The sequence below is a fragment of the Hyla sarda genome, chromosome 3 (assembly GCF_029499605.1).
Source record: "Hyla sarda isolate aHylSar1 chromosome 3, aHylSar1.hap1, whole genome shotgun sequence".
NCBI lineage: Eukaryota > Metazoa > Chordata > Amphibia > Anura > Hylidae > Hyla > Hyla sarda.
Window position 1 is genome coordinate 24,405,886 of NC_079191.1, and position 10,196 is coordinate 24,416,081.

The following is a 10,196-nucleotide window of genomic DNA, read 5'->3' on the forward strand; positions in this document are numbered from 1 at the left end:
CCTAAGGCTGGTGTCAGATGCTATCTAGGAACCAGTAGGGAAATATAAAATAGCATTTTATTTTTTTATTTTTTTTGTGGTTTTTCATCGCATAGGCTCAGAGACAGTATTATAAAATCGCAGCATAATCCGGGATTGGTGTTTTTTTTTTTTCCTCCTGTAGACCTCTAAAGTCTATGAAATGTCAAAATAAAAACCTGCGGTGTGTATTTAATATTGGCATTTTTTTCCATCATTCCCCCCCCCCCCTAGTTTTTCAATATAAATCCTTGAGACGCATGATAAAAGTAAAAAACTAATACACACAGTCACAAAAACTGTATCTTGGCAGTGAAAAATGAAGGGCCAGATTTTCGGGACATTTTCTTTTCTGGCCGAAAGGCCCAAAAAAGTTGTGTACTCCCAGACTGAAGAGTGGAAAAACGGGTATAGCGTTCCATATTTCTTCATCTGGCCGCACCGTTTTTTGAGCAAAAAAAAAAGAAAAGCCATGCAGTGAGTATGGTGTTTTTTTCATAGCAAAAAAGCCCTGTGTGTTTTCAGCCTTAGGCTATGTTCAAGCTGCAGAAAAATATTTCCGGGCAGACATTCCATAGACAGCGGGCACCGGCAGAACATGCCGGCACTAGGACCACACGGAAATGCACCGATTCCATAGACTGAGCAGTTTCCATAGAAAAAATTGACACAGTGCACAGTGCAGCAGAATCCCATTGAAATCATTGGGATTCTGCTGCAGTGGAAGGTCCGCGTGGAATTTTTTTGCGGATATTCTGCAGTGTTAACATGGCTTTAGGTGCATCCTGTAAGTGTTCCTGTGCGGCCTCAGGGATGGGGCTTAAATGTTCAATTTTGAAAAGGTTAGTAACATTTTAAGAGACCCTCTTTTAGAGCAAGTCTCTATACCTAAACCCCTCAGGCCTTCTTGCCTCTATGTGTGAACAGATCAATAGATTATTCACTTAAAATGTTTAAGAAAGTGTAACCCCCCCCCCCCCCCCCCCCAGACACACACACTCTCTAAATCAGTGTTTTCCAAACAGTATGCCTCCAGCTGTTGCAAAACTACAACTCCCAACATGCCCGGACAGCCAAAGGCTGTCCGAGCATGCTGGGAGTTGTAGTTTTGCTACAGCTGGAGGTACACTCTTTATAAATACACTGCTCTACATCGGTTTTAGAACTATATCTCCCAGCATGGCCTTGACAGATCAGTGTCTATTTGCAGTGGATTGCACCCAATGCAACCACAAAATCTGCATGTAGCCCACTATCCAGGGTGAGTTCATATGACTGCGGTTACTAATAGTATTGTAAATCTTAGGATTGTTGGGGTCCCAGTGTTCAGAAATTGATGCAATGCCGGTGCCAACACCCCTGAGGAAGTTGCCGACGGGCAACGAACGCGTGGGGTCCTAGGGGGGCACCTGCCTCGTTACTCCTCCATCAGCCGTCCTTTGTTCTTTATCCCCTATGTTACTAGGAAAACTATTCAGGTTGTATACAAGTTATTGTTGTTGTGGGATTAAGACTGTATTGGTGTGACGTCACTTTAATTTATCTTGTGACAGGCTTGTTATTTTTATATATTTGTGGAGGCAGGTGCCCTGGGTGGGGTTCCTCTTTTAGGGGGCTCCCCCTGTTAGTGCGGTGGCCATTTGGGCCTTTTCATTGATTTTAACTGTGCTGTCTGCGTTTTGTATACATTTATGTGCAATAAAGAAATTTTTTTGAAATATAGGAACGGTGGGCACGTACTTTTGGGGGGGGGGGGGGGAGATTTATCAAGACCTGTGCAGAGGAAAAGTTAACCAGTTGCCCATAGCAACCAATCAGATCGCTTCTTTCATTTTATAGAGGCTTTTTCAAAAATGAAAGAAGTGATCTGATTGGCTGCTATGGGCAACTGGTTAACTTTTCCTCTACACAGGTCTTGATAAATCTCCCCCTATATTGCGTATTTCTTTTGTCTTTGGTGTAATACTTGTTGGTTGGTACGCATAGTAGCACCCATTAAATGTATATGGTGCTGAGCCTGCCTATTCTTATGTGTATATGCCGGTGCCATTAGGCTTCTTTTACACCATGGGGGAGACTTATGGGGGAAGATTTATCAAAACCTGTGCAGGGGAAATGTTGCCCAGTTGTCCATAGCAACCAATCAGATTTCTTCTTTCATTTTTAACAAGGCCTCTTCAAAATGATTGGTTGCTATGAGCAACTGGGCAACATTTCCTCTGCACAGGTTTTGATAAATCTTCCCCCATAAGTCTATCATGGCAGTGGTCTCCAAGTGGTGGACCTCCAAAACTACAACTCCCAGCATGCCCGGACAGCAAGTTGTAGTTTTGCAACATCTGGAGGTCCAGTTTGGAAACCACTGGTTTTTGGTGTCTGATGGGGGTATCCAATGAGAGACTCCCTTGGTGGCATCCATTATCCATAAGACTCCCATGTTAAAAAAAAAACAACAAAAAAAAGTGTTTCTAAGAGAGCCTGTAGAAAAAGGCAAACCCTGAGAGAAACCATTTAAACGGAGGACAAAGTGACACTTTTATGGACACCCTCATGTGATTGGGAACTATGGATACATTATCCGTATCCGGGAGATCATTCACACTATAGAATCTCCGGCTGGAGATATTGCAGGCAGAGATTCAATCTGTACCGGGTGGCGGCAAAACAAGCCGGTGCTAGGACCGCTTGGAAATGCGCCATCTTAATAGATGCCAATGTATTTCAGAGCGGATTCCGCCGAAATAATAATCATGTTCGTTATTTCGTCTGGGATGCAGAATTTCCATTGCGGAATGTTGGCCACAGAAATTCCATAGTGTAAATGGTGCAGCAGAATCCCATTGAAAACAATGGGAGGCTGCTGCACTGTAATTTGTAAGCAGAATTCCTAAGCAAAATTACGCTCAGAAAAAACGTAGTGTGAAATGGGCCCTAAGGTCCTGTTGTTAAAGGGGTTATCCAGGATAAAAACTTTTATATATCAACTGGCTCCAGAAAGTTAAACAGATTTGTAAATTACTTCTATTAAAAAAATCTTAATCCTTTCAGTACTTTTTAGCTGCTGAAGTTGAGTTGTTCTTTTCTGTCTAAGTGCTCTCTGATGTCACCTGTCTCAGGAACTGTCCAAAGTAGAAGCAAATCCCCATAGCAAACCTCTTCTACTCTGTGCAGTTCCAGAGACAAGCAGAGATGTCAGCAGAGAGCACTGTTGCCAGACAGAAAAGAACAACTCAACTTCAGCAGCTGATAATTATTGGAAGGATTAAGATTTTTTAATAGAAGAAATTTACAAATCTGTTTAACTTTCTAGAGCCAGTTGATATATTAAAAAAAAAGGATTTTCCTGGAATACCCCTTTAAATCTGCAATTGAGAATTTTCCTATCCTGGGTGACGGAAAATTTGGATTTTAATAAAAACAAAACGCGAGTATTATGCTATTAAACTTCTTTACTAAAACTCAGCAGCATATAAGTAGTAGATGAATTAAAGAAATTTTTTATATATATAAAGTGTAAATAAACGTATGAGATCTAGGATGCAACCTAGAGTGTTGATCAAGGCATCATCCAATCAGGACATAGTATAGGTGATATCAATAACTGCCATATAGTAAACTCCCTTCTTCTTTGCGAAGTAGATGTCAGAAAAAACAGGAACAATCATCAACAGGTAATCGTAGAACAGGAAAACCAAGCGGAATGCAATAAGGAACTCCATTGATGACAAATGTTGTAACAGGAGAAGATGAAGCACTCATTGTTGAACTGAAAGAAAGAAAAAATACAATTACAGGGATGGGTTCTGGGAGGGATAATACTCGCGTTTTGTTTTTATTAAAATCCAAATTTTCCGTCACCCAGGATAGGAAAATTCTCAATTTTAAGGCAAAACAAAACGCTTCGTATTATGCTAGTTCAAAGCTATGATAAATATTATAGACTCTAATTAAAATATAAGAGAAGAAAATACATTAGATTATAACAATAACATGGAAACATGTGATTCAGGTCTAAAGTAGAAGGTTTTAAAGGTAGAGTCAGAAGACCAGTTGGCAGCTTTAAGTAAGTCTGATAGAGAAGCTCCAGATTGGAAAAGTCTAGTGGAGACAGCACTTCTAGTAGAGTGTGCAGTAAATTTTGAAGTGTCAATACCAGCAAGTTGTAAAGTTTGTTTAACCCATCGTGCCAGAGTAGGAGAGGATACAGGTGCATGAGGTTTGCAAAAGGAAACTAGTAATTGAGAATGGGAAGTATTCCTAAGAGATTCAGTTTTTTGTTCATAAGATCTGAGGCAACGAACCACACATAGTTTTTCGTGATGTGGAAAAGATGGGTAGAAAACTGATTGAAGGTTAGTTTTAGTACGACGATAAATTGAAAAAATAACACCTTGAGGAGTAAATTGTCTATGAGAAATGTCAAGAGATTTGACATCAGAGACCCGCTTCACCGAGATAAGGCATAGAAGTGTAGTGAGTTTAAATGAAAGAAATTTTAAAGAGAGGGAATCGTTATCATCCCATGAAATGAACATATTGAGAACTAGATTCACGTCCCATGTGGAAGTGTACTTTGGTAAAGGTGGTCTACGGAAACGAATTCCTTTAAGCAGTTGGCAGACCAAAGGATGTCTACCAATAGGAATGGAGTCGACAGGTACATGTCTAGAGGATATAGCTGAACGATAAAGATTAATGGTTCTGTACGCTTTACCAGCATCAAAAGAGGCAGATAAGAAATTTAAAATGTGGTATATAGATGCTTGTAAGGGATCCAAATGTCTTCTATCGCACCAATCAGACCAAAGTTTCCAGGCTGATCTGTAAGCAGATCTGGTACCTGGGGCCCATGCATCAGATAAGATGTCCTGAGCTGATTTTGAAAGTTGGAGGTTAGATCTTGGTGACCCGAAATTAACCAAGCGACTAGAAGTAATTGTCCCGACAGAACCAGAGGGTGGAAATTCCCTTGGGGATCCAGAAGAAGATTCTGACATGAAGGAAGAAGACGGGGAAAATCTAAGAGTAGATGAAGAATTTGGGGAAACCAAGACTGGGTTGGCCATAGTGGTGTTATGAGGACTAGAGTTGATTTCTGTATAGAGGTTTGAAATAGAACTCGAGGAATGAGATTGAAAGGAGGAAAGGCATAAAGAGTCTTTTGAGGCCAAAATTGCAGGAAGGCGTCTATCCCCAAAGCTTCCGGGTCCGGGCGCCAACTGTAAAAAAAGAGGTAATTGAGTGTTGAGACGGGATGCGAAAAGATCTATGTGCAAAGGACCCCAAAGAGAATTGATCGATTGGAAGATTGGAAGATGAAGTTTCCAATCGCTGGAATCCGTCAAATGACGAGAATACCAATCCGCTACTGAATTGGAAATTCCGGGAAGGTATTCCGCTTTCAGGGTAATATTCTTGTCTAAACAAAAATGCCAAAATTCTTTGACAAAATCTGCAAGAATTTTTGAAGTTGTGCCTCCCAAATGATTGATGTATTGGACAGCGGAAATGTTGTCCATACGAAGAAGAATACAACAATGGGAGGAATTCTTTACAAAACTTTTTAAAGCAAAAAATCCTGCCAGAAGTTCTAGACAGTTTATGTGAAGAAGGGATTCTGAAGGAGACCATTTGCCTCCTGTAGAAAGGGAGCCGCAACGAGCACCCCATCCGGAAAGACTCGCATCTGATTCGATGACGATGTCCGGATTCGGATGGAAAATCGTTTTCCCATTCCAAGATTCTATGTGATTGAGCCACCAAAGAAGCTCTTCTTTGGCTTCTGAGGACAGAGGAACTTCGTCTGAATAACCGAGACCTTGTCTCAAGTGGCGAATTTTTAGGCGTTGGAGAGCTCTGTAGTGAAGAGGAGCCGGAAAAATGGCTTGAATGGAGGCTGAAAGGAGACCCACAATTCGAGCTATTGTTCTCAGAGATAAGATATCTTTGTGGAGAATCTGTCGGATTTCTTTCCGAATAACTTTCAATCTCCTTGGAGGGAGACTCAAAGTGGTCAGTTGAGTATCTATCATGAAACCCAAAAATTCCAGATGTTGAGATGGAATCAGGATGGATTTTTTGTGATTGATGAGAAATCCTAGATGAGTTAAGAGGTGTAATGTCCAGTTCATGTGGAGCAAAAGTGACTCTTTTGTTTGAGCCATAAGGAGGATGTCGTCTAGATAAATAATAAGACGAACTCCGCGACTTCTTAGAGAGGCAACTACTGGTTTCAGTAGTTTTGTGAAGCACCATGGGGCTGATGAAAGACCGAACGGGAGACAAGTAAATTGCCATGTCTGATCGTTCCAAAGGAAACGAAGAAAAGGTTGAGAAGATGGATGGATTGGTACTGTCAAATAAGCATCTTTTAGATCTATCTTCACTAACCAATCGTTTTTCAGAAGAATGTCTCTTAGAAGATGGATGCCCTCCATCTTGAAGTGACGATAAACAACCAGATTGTTTAAAAGACGTAAATTGATCACAGGTCTGTGACCTCCGTCTTTCTTTTTTTACCAGAAAGAGGTTGCTTAGGAATCCCATGGAATGTGGGGGTACAGATATAATTGCTCTTTTGGAAGCCAATTCTTGGACCTCTAGATCTATGAGTTTTTTGTCCAATAGGGAAAATTGGATTGGATGAGGTAAATGTGTTTGGATAGGAGGGGTGACAAATTCTATTTGGTAACCCATGACTGTATTTAGTATCCAAGAGTCGGATGTAATCATAGTCCAATTGTGGAAAAAATGAAGGAGTCTTCCCCCTAATGGGATATGTTGGGAAGAATACAGGGGTAGGCTTACCTGTGGGAGGTCTTGAGCGGGGATAACCTCTTTGGCCTCTGGAACGCCAAGGTCTGGACCTGTAAGGGAAAAATGGGGAGGGAGTGGTAGGTGGGGCAGTGAATTGTGTGGGTGGTTGAGAGTAGGGGCCTCTATAAGTTCTATAGTGGGATGACCGGCCGGAAAATCGGCCCCGGCCTTTTCCGGCCCTCCCAAAAATTCTACTAGAGAATACTTTTTTCATTGATACTTGAGCTTTATTAAGAGACGAAAAAAGCCCAACATATTTGTTAAGCTCTCTTATGAAATCTTCTCCAAAAAGCATGCCGTTTGTGGGGTTGACCGGTTCGGCAGTGGCTAGGTTGGTAAGTTGTGGGTCAATTTTCATGAGTATCGATCTTTTTCTCTCAGTGGAGAGCGCAGAGTTAGCGTTGCCGAATATACAAATGGCACGTTGAATCCAACCTTTAAGGGTCTCAGTATCAACAGTAGTATTAGAATTGGACGCTTCATCAGCCATATCCAAAATTTTTGAGAGTGGGCCAAGAAGGTCCATCAATTTGTCCTGACAGGACTTAAAACTACGGTCCACTCCTTTCTTCGGATTTTTACCCGTTTTAAACAGGAATTTGGCTAGAAGAGGGTCCAATTCCAGAGTAGCAGAAGCGTTATTAGGCAGAGAGGGACGAGGGCATTCCGCCTTTAGCTTGCTACGGGATGGACGGTCCAGAGATTTATTAGCTCGAAGAGCTAAAAATTCCGCAATCCTTTGATTGGGAAGCCACTCACCAGACCGTGGATGGCATATCAGAGTGGGGTCAAAATATGCATCCCCAGGTAGGTTCACTGTAGTGTCTTCCTGCATAGCAGGGTCATCATGATCTGACTCACTTTCCGCCGAGACATATAAAATTTCATCCACTTCATGTATGTCAGAATCCTCAGATTCTTCGGATGAGACAACTCGGTAGGAGTCTGGCTTCGCTCTAAAAGTGGAAGTCGTGGCCCTGATAGGTTGGACTTCCTCTTGGGCAGAGGGTGAGGAAATAGGTTTCTTAGAACCACTAGAAGGTAGGTCTGGTTTAGAACCCATATGTTGGGTGATATCGGTCTCATGGTAAGTTTCTGATGTGTCTTTCACACTTTTGGAGGTGTATGGCACCTTGCCTAGGATATGGCGCTTTTTTGATTTTGCTTTACCAGGACCTCTAAGACCTTTTGCCAAACGAGACACAGATTCGGCAGGGGACCAATATTGATCCGATGGGGTTATAGGAGGTAACACCCCTGTAATAGTAGTGCCAGAGCGAGCCATCACATTGGATAGTGATTTTTCAAAAGATTCTTGCAGAGTAAAAACTGCATTTTGTATAGATTTAGACACTGAGGCATCTACCATGGACTGTAGAGCATCAGGATTAACTTTATCAGATGAGATTTGACTATTGTCCTGGGACATATTGATAAAATAGTGGTGTAAAATAATGTATAAGGATATACTGTATATAAGGCAATTAAGGAAAATTAAATATAAATAGAAGCATTAAAAATATCTAATGTAATTAAAAATAAATATATTATGAGGTAATAAATTAATTAAATATATATATTAATTAAGTATATTCATCAATTAATCGTATTAAAATCATGAATTAATAAATAAACAATATATTAACATAAGGTAAACCCATATGGGTAATATAATTTTTAAAACTATAAAATATTAAGATGTAATAAGTAAAACAGCCACAAGGTGGCTGTAGAGGATAAACTAAAAGATTTTGGGAGGGTTTTTGGGAGGGGACAGAGGTATTTACATATAAGGATACAAATGAGTGTTTAGACAACAGACGTGTCCTCTGGCTTTGGCAGCTGTGAGGTGAATGCCGAAAGCCCGGGAACGCTTGACAGGAGATGACCTCGCTGTCAAGTGATCTCGCGAGAACAAGCAGAGCTCGAGACGCGAGAGGAGAGAACAGTCACCTGGAAAGACGCAGAGGACGGGTCCCGTGCTGGGGAATGGCGGCGATGACGCAGTTTAAATAAAAGATGCGCAGTAACAGGTAGGAGCAAACAGAAAGTTAGGAGTGATATAAAAGATCAAGATTCAGAGCTAGGGACCTACATAAAATGCATATTATAATGAAATAATGAGAAGAGGAACTATGTAGAAGATATTTTGTGAAAAAAGAAAAAAGAAATGCAAGAAAAAGAATATATATATATATTATATATATACATACACATATATAGGGTACAATCAATTAAGGAGATTAAAGAAATAAAAGGAATTTAAATAATATGAATAAATTAATAAATAAATTAATAAATAAATTAATAAATTAATTAATAAATAAATTAATAAATAAATTAATTAATTAATAAATAAATATATGAAATAGTAATAAAAGGATTAAATCATCTATATTTTATACAACCATATATAAAATTATGAGAGAGAAAAAATGACATAACTTCACCATCTGCTGAGCAGCAAAGAAGAAGGAAGTTTACTATATGGCAGTTATTGATATCACCTATACTATGTCCTGATTGGATGATGCCTTGATCAACACTCTAGGTTGCATCCTAGATCTCATACGTTTATTTACACTTTATATATATAAAAAATTTCTTTAATTCATCTACTACTTATATGCTGCTGAGTTTTAGTAAAGAAGTTTAATAGCATAATACGAAGCGTTTTGTTTTGCCTTAAAATTGCAGATTATAGATCATCACTATGGCCTCACAGGAAAAAAGTAATGGCAACTTTCACGATCAAGAGAACATACCAATGTTACGGCTGCCACGTGGACAGAACCTTGACTAACCGCTGCACGATTTTGCCTGTATAAGGCTTGAACTCCACTTTGTTATTTTTATTTTTTTAGACAAAAACACCCCAAAAAACTCCATTCTGCCACAGGCAGATGTTAGCTACAAGTCAATAGGAAACTGCAAAATGCCGTATTCCACTTGGCGTTTTTTAGTTTGGCATTTTTTTAATCGTTTAACTGTTTTTCTGCTATTTTGGGCTCAGTGGGTGATTTTTAAAAACAACCTCATGTTGAGACTTCTAAGGAGTTTTTTCGGGAACATCTTGGTATTTTTATCCCATAGACACCTATGGTAATGCAAAAAAGCCCCCAAAAAAGCCATGTGGGTTTTAACATTGGTGTTTTTTGCGGGTGGTTTCTGTTCTTTTTTTTTTTTTACTTTATCGATCTAAAAAAAGGGATGGAGTTAGCTTTTTTCGTAGGTTTTAAAAAAAAGATGCAGTAGGCATGGGAAAAATTGTAGGGAATGAATTTTAGATTTTTTAAAAGATTTTTTTCCCCACATTGGCCACCCAATGTGGGCACGGTGTAGTCTGCATGCAGCTGCCATTG